Genomic DNA, 23,864 nt, shown 5'->3' with positions numbered 1-23,864 from the left:
AGCAGGGAAAGGGTAATGTGGTGGAAAGAGCTGCCCTAGGAGTTGGAATACCTCTGCCTTAGTCATGGATCTGTCACAAATTATGGGGAGCCCGAGCCAATCCCTTCTAAGCTTGAACTTTTCTTTTTTAATAAAATCAAGTTGGACTAAGATCTTGAAAGTCTCTTTCAGATCTGAGAACTTATGCTCCACTTATAGAAAGGTATGCAAAAGTGAAATTGGTTGTATTGATTGTAGTGATTTTTTTTAACATTTTTTTTAACGTTTATTTATTTTTGAGACAGAGCATGAACAGGGGAGGGTCAGAGAAAGAGGGAGACACAGAATCTGAAACAGGCTCCAAGCTCTGAGCTGTCAGCACAGAGCCCGACGTGGGGCTCGAACCCACGGACCGCGAGATCATGACCTGAGCCGAAGTCAGACTCTTAACTGACTAAGCCACCCAGGCGCCCCGGTTGTAGTGATTTTTAGATGATTTTATACAAACCTGTTTTCATTAAAGTTACTTTATGTCCTCTCCCCCACCCCAGTAGAAAGTTCTGACTCCTGTAACTGTTCCTATACTCCAACCCATGTGCCTAGTAGGATTGCTCACTGGCCAGGTGCCATAGAAAAAGGACATCCACCTTCTGGTCCCCTTGGTGGAGCTGCTTGGGTACAAGCAAATGTAGGTTTCCCTCTAGATACTTTTAGTTCTCTGGTCTTTGTGTTAGATGGCTCAAAATAATTGGTGTTCAGTTCTTTGGGATTATTGGTTACTGGACCTAGAAGGTTCCCAGTAGTTTAAAGATAGCAACAAATAGTGATGTGTCTCTTGGTGCACATTACCCGCCCCCTACAACTCTGATTTGCATGATTTCTGGATTTTTAAGATTGACAACTTTGTTAATGGGAATTCTTATCGCTAGATAGTAACTGTTTTTTTTTTTTTTCTCCAGAGTCCAACGTTCTCAGTAAAATCTAAATTAGGTAGGTGGCAATCTTCGGTTTCCATGATCTCTGCACAGAATACCTAAGAATTTAGGACAGAATACCTAAGAATTCTTCCTGATAGCCTTGCAGGCTGTGACCAGCCCAAGTGCCAGTTTATCTGCAGAAAAAATAAAATATCTCAGTGCTTTCTTGTGATTTTAGGCTTAGGAGACATTAGAAATTGGGGAAATTAAAATCCAGTAATTTCTTGCAAGTGTTTCATGGATGGATAGATTAATAATGTAATAGTTGTCTTTGAAAGAGTATTTTTTTTTCCTTCTATGGGTCCTGTTTACTGATAAAATACTCAAGACCTAAATAAAATTCAGAAAATGGGTTAAGCTAAAAAGAAACCCACGGTATTGGTGGAAATGTTCTCAATGATATGGCTGGTAATTTTTGCAATGAGATTAAATAGGAGAAAGCAACCAGCTTTAATTTGTATTTAGTCAGAAAAACCTTCTGTTTTCACTAGCTGGCCTTCAACTTGGACCATATCTGTGGCCAGGTTGATAATTCTCTTGGGAAACATGCCACTCTACTGGAGTTTTCAGATGATTGTGTCAATATTGACGTGTTGAAGAAATGGACTGCATGCCTCTCTGATAAAAGGTATCTGGGGAAAGGATTAGAAACGGACAAGTCCGTTACAGAGCAATGCACATTCCTTTCATTAGTAATGTCCGAGTGGTTCCTGAGGACATCTTGCTGCTCTTAAAATTCTTCCAGTAAAGGCTCTGAATGGTAGCAGCATGCTTCCTGCTGCGTGAGGTGTTCAGCGAGGCCGACCTCTGGGTAGCCCTGTGGGCTTCGCACGAGCCATGCTGTGTGACTTTGTGCTGCAGCCTGGGCCCCGGCACCCAGCAGCTGGAGGCCAGGGACAGATCGGCTCCTGCGGGGTGAGTCAGGCCCAGCCAGGGAAACTTGGGTCAAGAAGATAAAAATTCCATCAACTCACAGTGAAGAGACATTGCATTTCTTTTCCTTTGCAGACTGCCAGTGTGATAACTTGCAGAAGTACAAAGCATCTGAGTGCAAGTGGAGAAAGAGAGAGTGCTAGAAACCCAGAGTCAGGGAGGGAGATGCTGATAGGCCCCGTGGGAGGCAGGAGGCTCGGGATGAGGAGGAGAGGGGGAGGGAGGCCCCAAGGAGTAGGTGGTGGTGGTTTGGCTTCAGTGGAAGCAAGAACAAAGACCCATTTCTGGGCTCCTCTGTCCATCCCTCCCTATTTTCTTGCCCCCTCCCTCCTGCTCCCCTCAGTACCATAGGCCCTGAACATCCACAGGACCGCCGCCCTTCAGTGTCTGTTTCTCTGTGTATGTCTCTCTCTCTGGTACAAAAACACACGTACACAGGCAAACTACCATGCTTAAAACTTTTAAAAGTAAATTTTAAAAACGAGTGTGACAATTTCAGGCACAAAATAGATATGGATATCAGAACGCAGCGACCTTTGTGGCCATCTTCCTGTAGCCGTGGGTCCAGACGTGAGCTAGAGTGACCAGAGGTCTGGGCTGGCTTCTGCAGAGCCCTGGGGTGGGGGCCAGGCAGTGCAGCACCTGCCTTCCAGCTCTGGTGGAGGTCCTTCTAGTTCATTTCTCCTGTCCCTGACATATTCATTCAGGGATGTAATGGGAGAAGGCTTGGTTGCTGTCCTCCTAATATTGCCAGGTTCAAACCTCTGTTAGAGATGGATCATCCACACACAGATTGAAACCGAGGATCCCAAGTAAGTTTTATCTCAAAAGGTAACATGTATTTATGGATAGTGGATTCCCAGAATGCTGCGTTAAGAATGCTGCTGAGCTTGTGCGTAGGCCTGGTGGGTTCAGTTAAGTGGTGACTGCCATGGGGATAGTGGGAGAGAAGTTTGGTTTTCTTCTTTTTTCTTTCCCTTCATCTGAATCCCATTAAACTTAGATTTTCCTCCCTCTTGTCCATGCATAGGTACATTGCGTCTGCTCAGACTGAGATTGGATCTGACCTCAATTCTAAACCATAAAACTAGAGCAAGTCCTTGAAGTAGATAGTACTTGTCAGTTTCCTGTGGACACTGGCTCTCTCGCCCCTGCCGCCTCCCCACCTCTCCATACCTACAAAATGTCATGAAGTGCTGACACTGCAAAGAACTAGAGATTTGTCAATCCTGCCCCAGAGAGCTGCCATGCTCTCAGGCCACCTGCAGGGACGGAGGTCACTGTAAATGGGCGAGTTTGCCTTCAGGCTTTGAATGAGTGCTTGTCTGGGTTTGGCTTCCTGGCCTGGTCTTCCCAGACCCCATCCACTCCTGCTGACCAGCAATTCCAGCCCTCTAAATGAGGTGGAGACCTGGCCTTCCGGGCCGGGAAGGATCTAGGTCGCTAGGAGCTGCATGTCCCAACCTCTCCTGTGTGCTTCCCACCTCTGCCTTTGTCTTGGGAGACGGAGCATCCTCTTGGTTTGTGTTGGGCCCTCCCGTGATCCCGTAGTAATGCTGACAGACCTCCAACAGGCCATAAATTAACTTTCTCCCGGGGTGGTGAGAAAGTCATGGCGTGAAGGATGTTTTCGAGATAAAAGTAGAAATGCCCTTTCCTGGGTACTCTGTGTTCTGAGAGAGAGAGAGAGAGAGAGAGAGGGAGGGAGGGAGGGAGGGAGGGAGGGAGGGAGGGAGAGAGAGAGAGAGAGAGAAGAACCTTGCAGGTAAAGAGGTAAATGGGTGGCTTGTGGCTACCCCTCAGTGCTTTCCAACAGGGGCCACTGGCTTCCAGGGCAGAGGCGGGAGGTGGTCCTGGCTGATTCCCACAGCATGGGCAGAAGGAATGAGGCGGTAAGGCCTTGGGGCTCTGACGGCCTGAATTCAAATCCCAGCTCCTTAGCTTGTGGCCGGGGACAGCCATGGGACATGATTCCCACAGCGTGGGCAGAAGGAGTGAGGTGGTAAGGCCTTGGGGCTCTGACGGCCTGAATTCAAATCCCAAGCTCCTTAGCTTATGGCCAAGGACAGCTATGGGACACCATTATCCTCCATTTGTTACTTTATCAAAACCAAGAAAACACCATTCCCTACTCATGGGCTATGGGGAGGCCAATTAAGATCATGTGCAAAGTGCTCCTTATACCGTCTAGCATCCTGGGAGCACGCAGTGCTGGCTTTTGTGTTCCTCTGCCTCTCCAAGACGTGCTTTGCCCTAGTTAAGGTTCGATCCCATAAGACTTGGGTCCTCTCATACTTCAGGCAGGTGGGGAGAGGACATCAACTGTCCTCTGTGGCATGGATGCCCACACTGCAGACCTGGCAGAAATGGAGATAATTGCCAAAATAAATCCAAATGCCAAGAAACCCCAGAAGATGTGCACAGCCTGCAGGTGGGGGGTGGGTTTGTCCTGAGCTGGATGGTTAGGGTGGCCCCAAGGTCTGTCACGTTTCCCACCCCCACTCTACACTGGCATGAAGACAGGTGCTCCTGTGTGAGCTTCTGGCTGTGGAGGGAACAACAAAGTGAGAACCAGCAAACCCTGGCTGACCCAGTAGCAGCCATATTCGTGCTCTGTGGGGCCCCAGTCTGACTTGATTGCCTCTGATGTCCCTTCCACCTTACAGGCTCTGCACTATTGAAGCCACATGAATGGTGGTGCCTCCACCCTGATCTGTCTGGGTAATGTAGCAGGGAGGCCCAGATAGGAGCCAGGGGGACAGAACTGCTAGGGAAAGAGTGATACTAAGAATAGCCAGCCAGACTCCATGATAAGGGCCCAGATGGTCAGGGGTGTCACTTGGGGACAGGGAAGGCGGAGGTGGTGGGGAAAGAACAGGGTGATAAGATAGGAGCTGCACACAGGCAGGCACAGCTTGGGCTCTGGAAATGGCTGTGGGAGCATGCCTCCAACAAGGTCTCCCCCTAGGCCCCTGCTGAAACTCTCTGTGAGGGAGCTGCCCAGAGCCCTTCCTGGGGGTGCCCTGTGGGTGCAAGCTGGTGCAAAGGAAGGGTAAGCCCACAGACTGGGCAGTTGCTGAATGCCAGAACCAGCAGGATTCTAATGATCTTCTGGTCTTAGCCCTACCTGCCCCACCAGTACCTGATGGGGGAGAAATCTGACTCAGACACCGATTCCTCCAAGGTGGGTGGCCAGGCTTAGCCCGACCTCTGCTCCTTCTTCAGATCACCCTGCAGGGCTCCTCCCCATTGCCCCTCACCCCCCAGCCAGGCCCTCCCATGGCCTCTGCTGTGTTCCCAGAGTGCAAGGCATCTCCAAGTGGGAGACAGCAAAGGTACAGCCATTTGTAACCCCGCAGATAAATATGGAGGACCTTCTGGGCAGCAGCTCTGGGCTGCTGGAGATTCAGTGGGAAATAGATCAGGCCTGTGGCTTCCTGGAGCTTGGGGAAGGACAGAAGACCGAGATTACACAAGTAAACAAGCGTGTGGTTATGTTGGTTTCAGACTGTGAGGAGCCCTGGGAGGCAAACAGTAATGTGGGGCTTGAGCCTTATCCCGCTTCACATTTTGGCCTTGCTGTATCTAGCTGGGAGGGGGACGAGGAGGGGGGGTCTTCTCCTTTTAGAATTGTGACCACTCTGATGCTTGCCAAGAATTGGGGTGAAGTTTCCTGTTTTGTATGTGCCCCTGTCCCCAGCCTAGTACCAGGTACAGAGCTAGCTGCCCTGAGGAATGAGCCTCGTGGGGCTAGATGGTTACCGATCACTTTGCCCTTCTGAAACTGAGGGAGACGTTTCTTCCATGGTTGGGTTCTGTGGGCATTTGTAGGCCACACTCAGATCTCTGGGCCTTGCTGATGGCCTTGCTGATGGCTTCACTGATGCTGTGGATGGCAGTGTGGACAGTCGTCTGGCTGGTGCTGTGATGGAGAGGCTGGTAGCAGCTCTCAAGCATCTGTTCCCTCCCTTGTCCCCAGACCCTGCAAACTAGCCGAGCCCCCCTCAACATAGCCACCACCCTTCCCTTGGGAGTGAGGGTACAAAGTGCCATCTCTGTTTAAGACATGGAACTCAGACTGCTTCTTCAGATCCCAGAAGTCAAGCCTTCCTACTCTATCATTTGACCGAGAAGCAGCTGATGCCAGCACAAAGATCAGTTGGCAGGAAGTTCCGGCTTCACAAGGGGCTGCAAGGTCTCATGGGCACATTTGGTGGGATCCTCCTGTGAAACCAGTTGGTGCTCCATCCAGGTTCAAAGTGCATTCAAGGGTTCCGGAGCTGCGGGCTCTAGCAGGCCTCCAGGGAAGTTGTTGGAGGTTAAGGGGGTGGCCGTGGGTCTGTGGGGAAAGCTCCAGTGCTCTGTGGCTAAGCCAGAATAAGCATTATTATTTCCACAAATCAAGCCATTTTCATGCATATTTCCCCCTTGTGTCCTGATCTATGTAATTATGGAATGCATATGTGTGGGAAGGAGGCTTTGGAAAACGAGTTCCTGTTCTTTGTCAAGAGGCTGACCTAAGAGCTTAGGAAATTGGGTATGAGGAAATTCTGTAGCTTAGAGCTGGCAGGAACTCCAGATGGTGGTAGAGGGTGCAGTGCCCTGAGGGAGGGGATTGGTCTGTGCTGCTTTGTCCCTTGGGACCCTGACAAAAGTCACAGGCAGAACGGGCACCACAAAGAGGATATGAACCTGGGGCAGCAGTTAGCATCCTCTTTTTTTTTTTTTTAATATAATTTATTGTCAAATTGGTTTCCATACAACACTCAGTGCTCATCCCAACAAGTGCCCTCCTCAATGCTCATCACCCACTTTTAACGTCAGGAGCCTCTTGGGACGCCTGGTTGCCTCCGTCATTTAAGTGTCTGACTTCATCTCAGGTCATGATCTCATGGTTTGTGAGTTCAAGCCCCACATAGGGCTCTCGCTGTCAGTGCAAAGTCTGCTTCAGATCCTGTCTCCCTCTCTCTCTGCCCCTCCCCAGTGCTTGCATGCGCGCGTGTGTTCTCTCTCTCTCTTTCTCTCTCTCACTCAAAAATAAACCTACATTAAAAAACAAGGCTGGGAGCCTCTTGGATGGGATTTCTGTTCTGCCACCAAGAGGAAACTTCACCTTTTTTTCTGGCCCACCACTGTCCCCACAGTTCTTAACACATGCCTGGCACATAGTAAATGATCAGTAAATATTCATGATATGAACGAGTATTACATTAACTGCTTTCGCTCAGAAATGGGAAAGGATTTTATCATTCCTGTCTGTGCCATTGTCTTGGAGGACAGGAGAGCTTTGTGGAGAGGTTTAGGAGACAGATTTGGTGTGGAAGTGGGGGAGGGGAGGCAGCGTGCACTTCCTAAGGGGACATTGTCATGTTCTGTGCTCTCTCAAACGTGTATGGTTCTATATTTACATAGCATGCACATATTTAAAGTCTATAAGAGATTGTTCACCGGGATAGTGCTCGAAGACCTGTACAGACACACTGGATCCCTTCAGTGACTTTGTACATTCCTTGGTGAACAAGAGCCTCTCAGGGTCCTGCTTCCAGAGGGCCAAGGCAGACAAAGTTAGCCAGATTCCTGCTTAGCTGTGGAACATCGAGCAGAGTGAAGTCTCCTGGACATTGATATTCTCACTGGCAGTAAGGGATTAAAAAAAAAAAAAAGCTAAAGTCACAGGGTTGGAAGGGAAGAAACAGAGCTGTCAGGTGGTTGACACTGAGTGGATGGTGAGGAACTCACAGCTTCACCTCCTTGACTGATCACACCTTCTTAGGGAGAGGCAATGGCAGCTGGTGTGGGAGGAGACCTGAGGGGCTTGTAGTCCTGGCTTTAAAGGCTCACAAGTATTCCTTGTGACTCAGATATTGCAGCATCCCAGAGTTAACCATGTTAATGCTTTTCTGCTATAAAATACGAGGGCAGAGGGGATGCACTTTTTGGAGGGAGCAGTTTTGGGGAGGTGAGGATGCCCTCCCCGCTCCACTGCCTAGCTCCACGAGGCAGGGGATGCAAACCCATGCCGTGCGGGTGCTGCCACAGGTGTTGTGAGCTGGTGAATCCTCGCTGCCTCCCGATGTATCCGGTCTCCTTCCACGGCCCTGCACCCTGGTGCCTGCTCCCTGATCCCAGCTGGCACACTTTCCCAAGGTTTCCTGTAGTTGTATCTTCCCAGGGGCTGCAAGGTCGTTAGGGTTCGAAACCACACCTTATACTTTCCTCAGTCATCCTGTGTCTATGGCAGGTGGTTGTCACTAGTGGCCCCCAGGTCCTCCTGAGCACTGGTCTTATTCAGAACAAAGAGTAGTCCATGCGGTTAGGATCCAGACAATGGCGTATTGAGCGCTTCTCCAAGTAAAGGCTCCTTTTGTCCTGATTGCTGACTTTGGAAAGTTCTTGAGGTTTTGCTGTAGGAAATTAGAATCGCCAGGGCGAAGACAGTAAAAGAGAACCTACCCGTGGGAGAGCGACCCTGTTTGAAGGTGGTTGGCTTTCCGCTAGGCTACAATTGCTTGTCTATCTACAGCATAAGGGATATTTTCTTTGCAGCGCACGGAAAGTTTATTTGTTTTAGGGACATAGCTTTCAGAGTGCAATTTTATTTCTATCCCAGGGGGTTTTACATAAATGAGATGATATGAATAATGACTTTCCTAGATGTTACAGTTAGTAACAACAGGATCCAAACCAGGTAGAGGACTGATCGCTGTTTTCCATCGTTTCAGCACCTGGGGTGTCCAGTGCCACAGCAAATAATGGTTGAGAGGATAAAAATTGTCAGACTTGGGTAATGATGGAGCTAGAAAAAAACTAGAAGTCTCTAACCCAAAATGAAGGGTGGTAAATGCAAACCCCATTTCTCTATAGTGTATATATTGTCATAATCTCAAGTTACTATTTGCCTACACCGTTTGCATCAGAGATGCAATTTTTTTGAACTTTGAAGCGTGAATTAGCATTTGGTAATGTTTTTGGCTAATGCTGTTGGAGGCTTTGTGTGGGCAGGTTCGAATTGCTGGTGTTACTAGGATGGCAACCAGCTCCGCAGCGATTCATTGTGGGTTACTCTTACGTCATTCCTGTTTTATGGATGAGAAAGAACCCATCTAACTTGTTTAAGGTCACGCATTTAGCAAGTGAAGGTGCTAGAACTTTTAAAAATAGCTTTATTGAGAAGTAATTTACACACCTTAAAATTATCCTTTGAAAGTGTACAGTACAACAGATTTTGGTACATCCACAGAATTGTGCAACGATCACCAGTGTCTAATTCTAGAGCATTCCATCACCCCAAAAGGAAACCCCATGTCCATTGGCAGTCACTCCCCATTCTGTGTCTTCCCCTCCACAGCCCTAGGTAACCTCCTTGCTGTCTCTATGCCTTTGCCTGTTCTTGGCATTCATAAAATAGAATAATATGATACTTGGTCTTCTGTGACTGGCTTCTTTCACCTAGTCTAATGTGTTTGAATTTCATTGATGTTTTAACATTTTTATTGGTATTCCATAATAAGCACATACCATGTTTCATTTAGGCATTTATCACATTTGAATATTAGGGTTGTGTCTACCTTTTGGCTGTTCCACAAAACACTGCTGTGAACATCGTGTGGGCATAAGGAGCTAGAGTTTGAACCAGGGTCTTAACTCAGCTGTCTGCACGTGGTTGTCACAAGTGCTCTGCATCTACACTGAAGAGAATAGGATTTTACAACAGGAGAGTCCTTGGAGATGAACAAAGCCGGTTCTAAGCTTCCCTCATTTGAAGTCAGAACAAAAGCCCAGTGAAAGGAAATGAGGTACTCTGATCCTGGCTACTCAAGATTGTGGTCTTCAGACCAGTGGCACTAGCTTCTTCTGGGAGCTTGTTAGAAATGTGGAATCTCAGATCCCACCTGCTGAATCAGAACCTGCATTTTCACTTGATCCCTGGGTGATATGTCAGCTCATTAAATTTGGAGACTCACAGCAGGAGCTGTGATTGCCTAAAATTTCTAATCTAGGGGATTTCCCCCTCCGTATCACATCTGGACATTTTTAGAGTGCATTGTTGCTCTGTAAAATACCAACAACCTCCTCAGTCCATCAAAAAATGAGATAAGCATCGATGCAGTGGAAGAGGTGAAATGCAAGGGGAGATACTTAAGCATTGCCCTTCATGGTTGGCAGAGTGTGCTGCTAACCACTCACGTCCCCTGGGTCAGCGGTGTCTAACCACCCTCTGCTAAATTTCCATTCCACAGGAATGTATCCGTGCCTCTGAGAATAGCATGGTAAAGAAAGCTCTTTATTCTAGGACACATTTTTTGAGAAGCATCCTTAGTAATACTTATGTGCAGGCATACCTCAGAGAGATTGTGGGTTCATTTCCAGACCACTGCCCTAATGGGAATATCACAATAAAGTGAGTCAAATGAATTTTTTGGTTTCCCAGTGCACATAAATGTTAGGCTTACACAGTGCTGCATCTATTAAGTATTCATTAGTATTCTATGTAAAAACACCATGTGCATACCTTCATTAAAATATTTTATTGCTAAAAAATGCTAACTGTCAGTTGAGCTTTCAGTGAGTTGGGATCTTTGTGCAATGGAGGGTCTCGTTTCCATGTTGATGGCTGCTGACTGGGGCGGTGGCAGCTGAAGGTTGGGTGGTTGTGGCAATTTCTGAAAATAGAACAACAGTGAAGCTTGCTGCATTGAATTATTCTTCCTTTCATGAGTGATTTCTCTGTAGAATGTGATGCTGTTTGATAGAATTTTATCCACGGTAGAATTTCTTTCAAAATTACAGTCCATACTGTGAAACCCAGCACGGCTTTATCAACTGACTATGTAATATTCTAACCCCTGTCTTGTCATTTCAATAATCTTCACAGCATCTTCACCAGGAGTAGATTCCAGGTCAAGAAACCACTTTCTTTGCTCATCAATCAGAAGCAGCTCCTCATCCGTTCAAGTTTTATCATGAGATGGCAGTGATTCAGTCACATCCTCAGGCTCCACTTCTAAGTTTAGTTCTCTTACTGTTTCCACCACATCTGCAGGGACTTCCTCCACTGAAGTCTTGAGCCCCTCAAAGTGACAGTTGGAATCACCTCCTTCCAAACTCCTGATAATTCTGATACTTGGACCTCTTCCCATCATACATGTTCTTAATGGCATCTAGAATGTTGACTCTTTTCCAGAAGGTTTTCAATTTACTATGCCCAGATCCATCAGAAGGACCATTATATCACAGCTGTAGCCTTACAGAAATGTATCTCTTGAATAAGACTTGAAGGTTGAAATAACTCATTGACCCATGGATGCTGTGTTAGCAGAAATGAAAACATTAATCTTGAACGTTTCCATCAGAGCTCTTGGGTGATGAAGTACATTGCCAATGAGCAGTAATATTTTTTTAAAGAATTTTTAAAAGATTTATTTATTATTTATTTATTTATTTATTTATTTATTTATTTAGAGAGCCTGAGCACAAGCAAGGGAGGGGCAGAGAGAGAGAGGAGACACAGAATCCGAAGCAGGCTCCAGGCTCTCAGCTGTCAGTCCAGAGCCCAACGCAGGGCTTGAACCCACAAATTGTGAGATGATGACCTGAGCCAAAGTCAGATGCATAACCAACTGAGCCACCCAGGTGCCCCATGTATTTTGAAAGGATTTTTTTTTTTTCCTGAGCAGTAGGTCTTAGCAGTGGGCTTAAAATATTCAGTAAACCATGATTTAAGCAGATGCACTGTCATCCAGGCTTTGTTGTTGTATTTCTAGGGTACTGGCAGAGTAGATTTAGCACAATTTGTCAGAATCCTAGGATTTTCAGAGTGGTCAATGACCACTGGCTTCAACTTAAAGCCATCTACTGCATTAGCCCCTTATAAGAGTTAGCCTGCCCTCTAAAGCTTTGAAACCTAGCATTGACTTCTCTCTAGCTATGAAAGCTGTAGATGGCATCTTTCAATAGAAGGCTATTTTGTCTACGTGGAAAAATCTGTCATTTAGTGTAGCCGCCTTCATGAATGATCTTAGCAGGATCTTTTGATCACTTGCTGCAGCTTCTGCATCCTCATCTGGTGCTTCATCTTGCACTCTTATGTTACAGAGACTGCTGCTTTCCTTGACCTTCATGAACCACCCCCATTAGCTTCACACTTTTCTTCTTCAGCTTCCTCATCTCTTTCAACTTTCATAGAATTGAAGAGAGTTAGGGGCTTTCTGTGGATTAGAGTTTGGCCTAAGGAAATGTTGTGGCTGGTTGGATCTTCTATCCAGACCACTAAAACTTCATTCATATCAGCAAGGAAGCTGTTTTGCTTTCTGTTCACTCATGTGTTCACTGCTGTAGCACTTTTAATTTCCCTCAAACACTTTCCCTTTGCATTCATGACTTGGCTCACTGGTGGAAGAGGCCTAGCTTTTGGCTGATCTTGGCTTTTGACATGACGTCTCACTAAAATAAATCATTTCTAGCTTTTGATTTAAAGTGAGAGACATGAAACTCTTTCTTTTACTTGAATACCTAGAGGCCATTGTAGGGTTGATTGGAAGCATGGGGAGGGGAGAGAGAGAGAAGGGGAATTACTGATGGGGGGAGCAGACAGAGTGTTTATCAATTAAGTTTGTCATCTTACGTGGGTATGGTTGGAGCATTCCAAAACAAAATGATAACATCAAAAATCACTGATCACAGATCATCATAGCAAATATAATAATAATGAAAAAGTTTGGAATACTGCAAGGATTGTCAAAACATGACCCCAAGACACAAAGTGAGCTGTTGGAAAAATTGCTCAGATAGACCTGCTCAATGTAGAGTGGCCACAAACTGTCAATTTGTAAAACGCAGTATCTGTGAAACTCAAAGGTGAAGCACAATAAAATGAGATATGCTTGTATTAGGTCTCTCCAATGAAGTGGAATCAATAGGATATGTAGTCAACTCTTGAATAACACAGGTTAGGGGTAGCCATCCCCTGCACCATTGAAAATCCACATATAACTTTTGATTTCCCCAAAAACTTGACTACTAATAGCCTATTGTTGACTGGAAGCCTTATGGATAACAAAGCATTGATTAACACCTATTTTGTATGTTATATGTGTTATATGTTGTATTTTTACAAAGTAAGAGAAACTGCTAAAAAAAAAATAAGGAAAAGAAGATATATTTATCATGCTATAAAAAAAAATCTATGTATAAGTGGACCTGCAGAGTTAAAACTTGTGTTGTTGAAAAGTCAACTGTTGTATATGTGAAAGATTTCTCATAGGAGTTGCCTCATGCAATTGCTGAGGCCTAGAAGTCCCAACATAAGCTGTCAGCAGCTGGAGAACCAGGAAAGCTGCTGGTATGATTCAGTTTGAGTCCAAAGGCCAGGGAACCAGGGGAGCTGATGGTGTAAGTCCTGGTCTCAGTCTGAGGAGCCAGGAGCCAGATGCATAAATGTCCAAGGGGAGGAGAACTTGGATATCCCAGCTCAAACATAAAGCCGATTTCCCCTTCTTCCACCTTTTGTTCTATTTAGGCTCTCAAAGGATTGGATGATGCCCATCTGCCTTCCTGAGGGTGGTCTTCTTTACTCCTCTACCAGTTCAAAGCCTAATCTCTTTGAAAAATGCCTTGATAGACATACCTGGAAGCAGTGTTTTACCAGCTATCTGTACATCCCTTAGCTCAGTCAAGTTGACATATAAAATTGACCAACACAACTTGGAACCCACTTTGAAAAGTAAATCTGATCCCAATATTGCTGATTCCACATCCCACCCTTCCCTTGTGTTACAATCATTTAAAAAAATTTTTAATGTTTATTATTTTTGAGGGAGAGAGACCGAGAACAAGCAGGGAAGGGGCAGAGAGAGAGGGAGACACAGAATCGGAAGCAGGCTCCAGGCTCCGAGCTGTCAGCACAGAGCCCGATGCGGGGCTCGAACTCATGGACTGTGAGATCATGACCTGAGCTGCAGTCAGCTGCCCAACCGACTGAGCCACCCAGGCGACCACCCCCTCCCCACCCCCTGTGTTACAATCATAAGCAGTGATGTCTAAGTGATTCTTTTCCTTCCAACTTGATTCTTCCATTGGCCATAAACAATTAAAGATGGAGTTTAGAAAACGTATTTCTTTTAATATCTATGCAACATACAAAATTCAAAAGAGCTTAGAAGGGACTCAGATCCCTAAGGAGTCATGATTGTTGGTTGGCCTTATAAATTATACTCCAGAATATTTACTTGTTGGTTTTATGGACTCTTTATGTCCAAGGGGAGCATGGTTCCATTTGTTTTGTCCCATAAGTTCATTTCCTACAAAAGAGATGCAGCAACAGTCACAGAAATGTCCGGTAGGAGGGAGTCAAGTAGGACTGAGACACTGATGTTGCTCCCATAATATTTGGCAAGTGCCTTAAGGACCATTCTCGTCCTATCCCGGCCACCATGTGGGCCATGCTTTATAATTGGGAAGCCCGATGTTTAGAATAGGAGGCAAACTGTAGACTGAGAGCTAGGGCTGTTTCCTTGCAGCAGGTGGCTTAGAGCCTGACGGTCCTTGGAAGATGAGGATTCCAAAGGGCCAAAGCCAGGAAAGCTGATGCCTGATGAGATATGGGTCAGAGAATAGGGGAGGCTGGGGCCAGCCCTGGAAACCCCAGGGAAGAACCTTGAGGTGGCTGAGGTCTGGCTTGTTGACTCCCCAACCCCCCACCTCTGCCTTGGACCTGGCCTGGGACACTGGGGTGGAAAAGGCTCACAGAACCAGGAAGGCCAGATGTTTCTCTCCTGACCCAGAGTGGATTCCCAAGACCTGTGGTCCCCTGGCAGGTTGTTCCCTCTGGACTTGGGAAAGTGTGGCATTTCCCTTCAACATAAGGTCAAAGCTGTGTAGAGTTGCAGGCCTTTAATGGCTAGTTTGGGGCTTAGCTCAGTCTCCAGGATCTTTTGAGGAAGCCAAATCTCTTAAGGCTCTTAGAAGTGTGGGATTAGTACCAGAATGTTCCGGGGGTCGAAGTCTTCTGGGTTATTTCACATCCTCTGCATTTTGTGAAACATCAAGGGCTTATGTGCTCCACTCACTGATAATGAAAAATGTGTGTCCTCACTAGCTGCCAAGGAGGGTGTTTTAAGTAAGTCCGATAGTTTAAATCTTAGGGGTGAAGAAACGCAAAGGGAATTGGGAACTTTAATGGGAAAGACCTGCTTTGAAATAAACCAATTTCTGAGAAACTTTCCCTAATGTCATTAGGTACAGATAGTATCATTCACACTGCTTAGTTTAAATGTATAGGTGGTGTTATTCTATTCCTTTAACACATCTGGAGGTATATCTCAAAATCTACAGGGTTAGGATTTTAGGAGAATTTTATTTCATGTGTAGATATATCATTTATAGTGTTTTATTCTCTTGTCTGTATAACTATAGCACTTCTTTTTTACAGTGGAAATGCACTTTTATGATCAGAGAAAATACACACATTAAAAAAAAGTGATGGCCTAACTAATGTTACCTAAAGGCTATGAATTGAAAAAAAAATGTGACTGATAGAATCTATAGTTCACTAGATATGTTAGCAAACATATGACCCAATGATTGATCAAAAGAAATTTATTTTTATTTTTATTATAAATATTTAAAAAAAAAAACCTTTTTTAATGTTTATTTTTGAGAGAGAGATTGAGCACAAGTGGGGAAGGGACAGAAAGAGAGGGAGACACAGAATCTGAAGCAGGGTCCAGGCTCTGAGCTGTCAGCACAGAGCCCCACATGGGGCTCAAACTCGTGAACCACGAGATGAAGTTAGATGCTCAACTGACTGAGCCACCCAGGTACCCCTTATTAGTAGTATTTTTTAATGTTTTATTTTTGAGAGAGATCGAGACAGTGTGAGTGGGGGAGGGGCAGAGAGAGAGGGAGACATAGGATCAGAAGCAGGCTCTGAGCTGTCAGCAGAGAAACCCATGTGGGGCTTGAAATCACAAACTGTGAGATCCTGATCTGAGCTGAAGCGGGGTGCTTAACTGAGCCACCCAGGCACCCCTTTCTTTTGTTTTTTGTTTTTTTTAAATGTTTATTTTGAGAGAGCACGGGAGAGTGAGTGAGCAGGGGAGGGCCAGAGAGGGAGAGAGAGAATCCCAAGCAGGCTCCACATTGTCAGGGCAGAGCCCAACGTGGGGCTCGGTCTTATGAACCGTGAGATCATGATCTGAGCTGAAATTAAGAGTTGGCTGCTTAACCCACTGAGCCATCCAGGCACCTCAAAAGAACTTTAACTTAAAAATCATTTAACTAATATAGTGACTTAAAGTTTCTAAGTTCATCCATTCACTCACTTGGTGTGTCGGTCTTTTACTGAGCCCTGTTGTCAGTCAGTGTTGGGTACGTTCCAAGGACACTGAGGTGCCCGGCCATGGTTCCTGGCCTCATGAAGTATTATTTTGTTGACCATGATAGCCCTGTTTACACCAGATGCTGCTGGTAGGGAACGTCTGCACAGGCTGACAAAGGACCTTGAAAGGCATTCTTGTCTCTGCAGGGGTGGGAAAGATGATGCCATCAAGTGGGCAGGAAGGGATCTCTGTGTCCTGTCCATGGTTGCCCCCATTGGCCACTGGGTCTGGGACTGTGTTACGGAGCCCATTCTGCTATACAGGGTAAGCTGCTCCTGGCCCTGTGGCATAGGGTGCACAAGGCAGCAAGACTGAGGGTGAAAGAGCCCAGCGTTGGGAATGACATGGTGGTTGATGCTCTGGCTTCCCACTGGGGAAGGGGGCCTGGCTCTGAGGAGAGCCCAATAGCTGATGTCATCCAAGAAGGGCTCTTTGGAAGGGGCTGCCTGTGCAAGGGCTAGCCTGGAGGAGTCTCAACCCCAAGGAGAGTCTGGGAATGGTTAGATGGAGGGAGGGGCATTTAGCTTCCTCTCGTTGCCTCTCAGTTTCTCCCTTCCTGATTCTCTTTGCTTGCCCTTAGTTGTCATGATATTGAAATAAGTCATGTTCTCTTACTAGGGTCGCTTGGGTGGCTCAGTCGGTTGAGCGTCCGACTTCGTCTCAGGTCATGATCTCACGGTTTGTGAGTTCAAGCCCCGCATCAGGCTCTGTGCTGACAGCTGGGAGCCTGGAGCCTGCTTCGGATTCTGTGTCTCCTTCTCTCTCTGCCCCTCCCCCACGTGTGCTCTGTCTCCCTCTGTCTCTCAAAAATAAATAAATGTAAAAAAATTTTTTTTTTAAAAGAAATGTCACGTTCTCTTGTCATATTTATTGAATAGCTTGAAGGTTTTTATTCTTCTTTTTAAGTTTATATATTTATTTTGAGAGAGAGAGTGAGCTCATATGGCAAGGGCAGAGAGAGAGAGAGAGAGAGAAAGAGAAAGAGAGAAAGAGAGAGAGAAAGAAAGAAAAAAGATCCCAAGCAGGCTCTGGACCATCAGCAGCACAGAGCTCAGTGTAGGGCTTAAACCCACAAACTGTGAGATCATGACCTGAGCGGAAACGAAGAGTCGGATGCTTAACCGACTGAACTACCAGGTGCCCTGAAGGTTCTTATTCTTAAAGATATAAATAATCATACTGCTTTCTCTTTTTCCCTTGGAAATATTTTTCATTACAGGAAAGAAATTTTCCTTTACCATTGCATTTGTTTTTATGGGTTAATAATTTTTAGGTGAAAAAGGACTAAGAAGGACTTTTGGGCCAGATAAAGTGGTAAAATTATAGCATGGTTATATCCAAATTTCCTGGTTGTCCAGATGAGGATTTTGTGGCTCATCTCCTGACCAGGAACTTGCAGGAACAAGTTGTAACTCTCTCAAAACTAATGAGGCAGTAAAGCCTTGCTGTTTCGTGAATCACTGATGGCCAGACAGGACCTGGTGGAGGCCAAGCCATCGATGGTGTATGGAGGAGACAGCTGAGAGGCCAGGGTGGGCTGTCCCAGAGGGGACTCCCTTGCCCACAGCCCTGAGACCTGGGTGTGTGGGAAGGGGATGAGGACTCGGGTTCTGGGACACCTGCCTAGAGTGATGATGGAGATGCCAGAGGCAGCAGTTTCTTAATGATGGCATAACGGGGTTTTGTTCCTTGAGTGCCCTTTTCTCCAAGCCCCTTGAGACTGAAGATGAGGAGATCCTGGTACTTCCTCTCCAAGATGTTGCTGAAGGAAACTTCTCTGGCTTTTGGCCCCCTGTAGCTGGGAGAGGTCTGTAGAGTACTTGGCGCTTTTATGTTTAAGTCAGATATGAAGCCAGTTTGAGTCACCGAATCCCTGTGATCAAAGGCAATAATTTCACCTCTTTTAGCTACTTCGAGGCAAGTCATGGAAAAAATTAGGAATCTGAAAGCAAATTGAATTACACGTCAAAGAAAAACATCTCTTGACCTTTCTTCCTTCCTTGATCAACTGTTGCTAAGTGTAAAGGTCCAAACTGGATATAGCCAATTCAGTATGGGGAGATGGAAGTCAACTAAACCACCGGACTCCTTGAACACTTTCTTTACCAAGGAATGTTCTTGGAGCCTCCAGAATATGGAAGAAGCACAGGGTGAGGGTTTTGTCATCAAAGTACTTACCATTTGTTGGGGAAGCAAGAGCAGCCCACAACACAACTGTCATGCAGAGTCTGGTTAAATGGGGAGCTGGGTGCTACAATGTCATGTGCTGTGGGACTTGAGGTAGAGCAGCTTGGTGGGAGTTGTCCAGTGCAGTGGAATTTCATAACAGGCCTGTGAAGGTCTGTCGAGCCTAGAGGAGGGTGAGGCACCCAGAAGGAGGAGGGTGAAGTACGGGGTGTGCCTGAGGGTAGTCAGACCTGACTTCTCAGGTGGGGAAGGGGGTGAAGCTGGATGGGTGGAGTGGCCCCCATTAAGGATGGGTCTCTGTGGTTGGATGGAATGTCAAAGACAAAGCCAGACACTAAAGTAATAAGGGCAGATTTTAATCAGTAATCTACTGCAATAGGGAAGAGAGTCAAGTATGAATGGAACTCAACTTTCATTTGTGCAGAGGTGGCTGGGCAGTTTAAAGAAGGGGTGAGGTAATAGGGAGAGGTGAATGGGGGTTCATTAGAGTCAGGGGTGTAAAACATTGCAAAAAAGTGGGAAGGAGACATTGGTCTGTGCTAAACTCATCTGAACTTGTGAAATGGCACTTAGCAAAGTTAGGCTCTTACCCCTGTAGTGGCTGGGAAACAGGGGCCCCATCTTCAGGTGTTGGCTGGAACAAACTGAATTCTTTTGGCAGCCATAGGATTTCTCAGGCAGACACTTTAAGTGGGGTGGGGGGGGGGCTTGAGTCATCCTAGGAATGTGACCTTGAAATGTTAGAAACTGTCAGTGTTTGTTCAAGTCTTTTTTTTTTCTTCTTTTTTTAAAGTAGGCTTCATGCCCAATGTAGGGCTTGAACTCACGACTCTGAGATTGAGTTGCATGCTTTACCGGCTGAGCCAGCCAGGCCTCCCTGTTGAAGTTTTTACAGGCCAAGGTTGAGGCCTAGTAGAGAAGAAGGCTCAGAGGAGATTGGCCAGAGTTTGGTCAAGGAGAGACTCTTCCTCAGGAGGCAAGAAATGGAGTTGATAGTTTTTAAAGGGGGAATAAATAGATAAAGGGGATGAAAGAGATATTAAAGGAGACTAGATGGCCTTTGAATCCTTTCTCCTTGAATCTTAGGGCAACAAATGTCTAAAGAGGTAGTTAAACTTAAAGCCCTATATTTACAGAGGAGGTAACTGAGATCTAAGGGATCAAGTGGTTTTCATCCTGTGAAATGAAAATGGTCAGAATGTATGTATACTACCACTGTGTGTGTGTGTGTGTATTAGGAATGTGCTAGGCGGTATGGGAGGCACAAATGTTTGTCCTAAAAAAGGACGTCAGTATTAGGGAAAATTTTGCATTTTTCATACATAAGCAGGTATTGGTAATGATCTCAAGGATTATCATGATGCCTTGAATTGCCTCTGTTTACATGTCCCCACCCCCAACCTTCCTCCTTTGACCTGCCTTTCCAGTCAACTGCCCAGTTAAGCTGTGCTTGATGCCCCCACTCCCTTCTACCCACTCCCCTAAGACTCTTCCCAGCTGCAGCTACAGGGGGCTGGGTCAGAAGCAAATTCTTTTTTCTTAAGAATGGTCATCCAGATCCAGGTAGAAGTAGCTTTTAAAACCATCGTGTTCAACCAAATTGCCAGCATGTCCTAAGTGATGAAAAGAGACATGTAAATTCCACGAGTTGGGTTTGGCAAATGGACATTTTTCAAATTGGCCTGCTTCCATGCAGGCACACCTTGATGGCCTAGTAGGAGATGGCTTTTCTGTGAGCCACAGACATTGTGGGTCCATTGGCCAGAGCCTTCTCTTCCTCCGTGCTGCTCTAGACATATTGAGCCACCATAATCAATGCCATGCTTTGTGTACTGCCTCCAGTTTGCTGTGTTCTAACACCGTATCACCAGGTGCATTAAAACCATGGACAAATTTTGATGTAATTCTGAAGAGAAGTATTTGCACACATGCATGGAGGTGTCCACTGTCCATCAAAAGTTTCCATGGCAGAAAACTAGGGGTAGCTAGAGTGTTCTCCCAGAAGAGGAAATGCCACTTAATTATGGTTCTTTTGTCCTAGGAACACCAAACATGAGGCTCTTGCCTGTGGCTTCAATGACATTATTACTATTGACAACCATTTAAGTTATTCAAAGACTTTTTCTACTTGGCTGGTTTTTAAACTTTATTCTGGAGGTTTGCAGTTCCTGTGACAATCTAGTGAAGGGGGAGAATGACTATAATCATCTTGCTCACTATTGTGATGAGATATTATACACAAAAGAAATTGCAGCAAATAGCATTTGGTCCTTAATTTATATCTTTGTAGCAACCCAGTTCAGTAGAACAGACCAACTTCAACATTAGTGCATAATTGGCATTTCTTATGTATAAACAGATTTTAATAATGATCTCAGTTAAGGGTCATCATGATGCCATGAGTGGTCTCCATTTACCTGCTCTGCTTTGGGATTCCAAAATGTTCCCCAAATCTAAAGTTGGGATTCCATCAGTATTCTTCTCCTGTTTTAACCCTTTCCTTCCTTGTGGCATTAAGAGAGCATTCAGACTTCTCTGGAAACTCAAGTCCTTTCCAACCATAGTTTCCTTGTGCCGCGTTGGGCTGGCATCATTGGGAGTCTTTTTGCTTTTGAAGAGTGCAATTCCTTTTGTTAGGGCTTTTAAAGCATTCTGTAGCTGGTGTTGGAAATAAACCTTAATTTCCCATAGCTTTTTTTTTTTTTTCTTTCACCGAAGGAGAAAAGCAACGGGACTGAAGGAAGGAGGGGAGTGGTAGAAAATCATTGTTGCATTCTGTGTTTGCTCTCTACTTCTCTTTTCTTAGTAAATTGCCTCAGGAATTTCTGCAGCCAGCTGTAATCTACTCTTGAAAGGCCTCCTTTTGGACCAAACTCTTCAAGTGAGCCAAAACTCTCTAGGACCACAGAATTTCAGAGAAGACAATGAAAAGAAAGGGAGTATTAACATGTGGTCCTTCTACTGAGATTGCAAATTTTCCTTACGTTGTTGTACTGGCGGCTGGGAAAAAGGTGGAAAGCTCTGCTTTTGGTAAGGCAGTGTTCACCACCCTCCCTTTCTCCCTGTCACCTTCTACCTTGTTTTCACCCAAGTTGGTTGCCACAGAGAGCTTTTTTATGTGGTTCTGAAAGTGGGGACTTTTTACGTGGTTCTGAAAGTGGGGACTGGTACCATGGACAGATACCAAACAAGTATTTTTGTCTTGATATTTTGAATTAACACCTCGCCTCAAAATAAACCCAAAATGCAAATTATAAAGATGTGACTTTCATTCTTCCCAAGTTAATTAAACATGGAAAAAAATGTTGGGGATAGGTTAATCACAATAGAAACCACCAAAGACATAAGTATTTTTATCAGACAGCTGGCATTTTAAAAAGCATTCCTTCCCCTCCTACCCACTGAAGAAAAAGTCTATACTCCCCAATCCTAGGCAAGCTTTCTGAACCCGCAACTTCTGCCATTAATCTCCTTGAGGGTGAGAACAAATTAATTCATTTTTCCTTAATTCGAAACAGTGATGTGAAGGAAGCTAGGCACTATTTGACGTCAGGATCTGGGTTGGAGTTTTAAGGAATCAGGCAGAAAGTGGGTGTGTCTGACACTTAAAGATCCTGAAAGCTATTCCTAGCTCCCAGAAATTATATAAAAGAAGGGGGTGGAAACAAACTTCAAACACCCTATTCATAAGATCAGAGGGAGGGGAGGGAAGGTACTGATTCTTTCATTTACTCCACAAAAATGTATTCTGTACCTATTATGTGTCAGTCACTGTTTAAGATCCTGGGGCTATAGCGATGCATAAAGCAGGCACAAATCTCTGTTCTTGTAGAGCTTGCATTGCACTGGGGGAGACAGATAGTAAACAGGGTAAAAAAAGTAAAGAGGGTAGCCTGTGTTAGGAACAATATGCGAGTGTTTCTGAGTTGTGTATATTTGAATGCACATTGGTGATTTGAAATAAGGTAGCCAGGAAAGGTCTCATCCAGAAGGGAGTGTCTTCTTAAGGGTCTGAAGATGTGAGGCCATGAATCAAGTGGGGACAAGGGCGGAAAGGCAGAGCAACCAGATAGGCCATTGCATGACCCAGGTGAGGGAAGATTGCTTGGACCGGGGGTGCAGAAAGGCAGTCATAAGAAAGGGTTGGATGAGCCCCCTGCCAGATGAGACTGTGCACGTAGGAGAGAGAAGCGGAAGGGCTGGCCATGGGACTCTAATCTGAGCATCAGGAGCAGGCCCTGGTCCCTCTGCTCTGGTCTCTGAAGCAGTCACCTAGGACTTGTGGAATTGCTTTGACACTAGTTGAGAAGTTCCTAGGGAGCAAGCCTATTTTTCTTTCAGACCTGAGTCCAGTAAATACTGGTTTGAACTGAATTGAATATTCCAAGGTCAGCACTTAAGAGAGAGAACACTGTAGAATACCTACAGGTTCAAAATGCATGAGTCACGTGTGGTAAGAATGATAGCCAAGGGCCACCATGGGCTCTTCTCGGAGCCAACCAGATGTGCTCATGCCCTGGGAACAGATGTATGAACTTAGAACCCCGGGAAGAGGGGTAGAACCTCCCTTTATTTTTTTTTAATTTTTATTTTTTATTTTATTATTATTTTTAATCTTTATTTTTGAGAGAGACAGAGAGTGGGGGAGGGGCAGAGAGAGAGGGAGACACAGAATCTGAAGCAGGCTCCAGGCTGTCAGCTCAGAGCCCGATGTGGGGCTCGAACTCATGGACTGTGAGATCATGACCTGAGCCGAAGTCAGACGCTTAACTGACAGAGCTACCCAGGCGCCCCCAGAACCTCCCTTTAATTGCATCCCTCAGACTCCCTGTGCTGGCTCCAGAGTGGCCTGGGAGCATTGTGCTTTGGGAGGGAAGGATTGGAAGAATTTGGGGGTTTTTCCAGGTAGTGACTTCTGGTTGGAAGGCCAGTTGCTGCAAATGACCCAGGGTTTTTTGTTTTTTTTGTGTTTTTTTTTTTTTTTTTTTTTTTTAAGCACAGCTGGAACCCGGGACGAGGCAGCAGGGCAGGGTGGCTCATGGAGAGGCGGGAGCAGTCTGGGTCAGTGCCACTAGGCGTGAATCAGTGGAATCAGGCTCGGCTCCTTGCTCCACTCAGCCAGCCAACAGTGTCTATGAGCTGAAAAAGGAAAGGACAAGTGGTACCAGTTCACACCTGTTCTTTTCCCTTTTTGGCTTGTCATTTTTTGGTGTTGTGCTGTAGATGAGTTAATCTCTTCATTGAGTGGGGAAATCATGTATGTTTCAGGGGAGTCTACCTTCTACTGGCTCATTTTGTTCTATTCCCGGGTGAAAAGGTTGTAACACTGGTGAAGGACATTACCAAGTATTTTCACAGGAGCAGGGCGGGTTTTATATTACCCTCATATTTCTAGTGAAGGGCTGGCTTG

At 45.6% G+C, this 23,864-nt stretch overlaps 1 protein-coding gene and 1 long non-coding RNA gene across 6 annotated transcripts in view; one reads left to right on the top strand and one right to left on the bottom strand.

The window, feature by feature from the left end:
• Positions 1 to 23,864, top strand: part of FHOD3 (formin homology 2 domain containing 3) — a 469,815-nt gene that overhangs the window by 158,430 nt on the left and 287,521 nt on the right. The gene's annotated exons all lie outside the window — the stretch shown is intronic.
• LOC125914273 (uncharacterized) overlaps positions 182 to 23,864 on the bottom strand; it is a 152,113-nt gene continuing 128,430 nt past the window's right edge. Inside the window, exon 2 of the long non-coding RNA XR_007455269.1 lies at positions 182 to 406. This is a non-coding gene — a long non-coding RNA (uncharacterized LOC125914273). The remainder of the gene's footprint in view (positions 407 to 23,864) is intronic.

This window comes from Panthera uncia (assembly GCF_023721935.1).
Source record: "Panthera uncia isolate 11264 chromosome D3 unlocalized genomic scaffold, Puncia_PCG_1.0 HiC_scaffold_8, whole genome shotgun sequence".
Lineage (NCBI taxonomy): Eukaryota > Metazoa > Chordata > Mammalia > Carnivora > Felidae > Panthera > Panthera uncia.
Note: the sequence above shows the minus strand (reverse complement) of the source record. Positions and strands in the feature narration are given on the sequence as shown.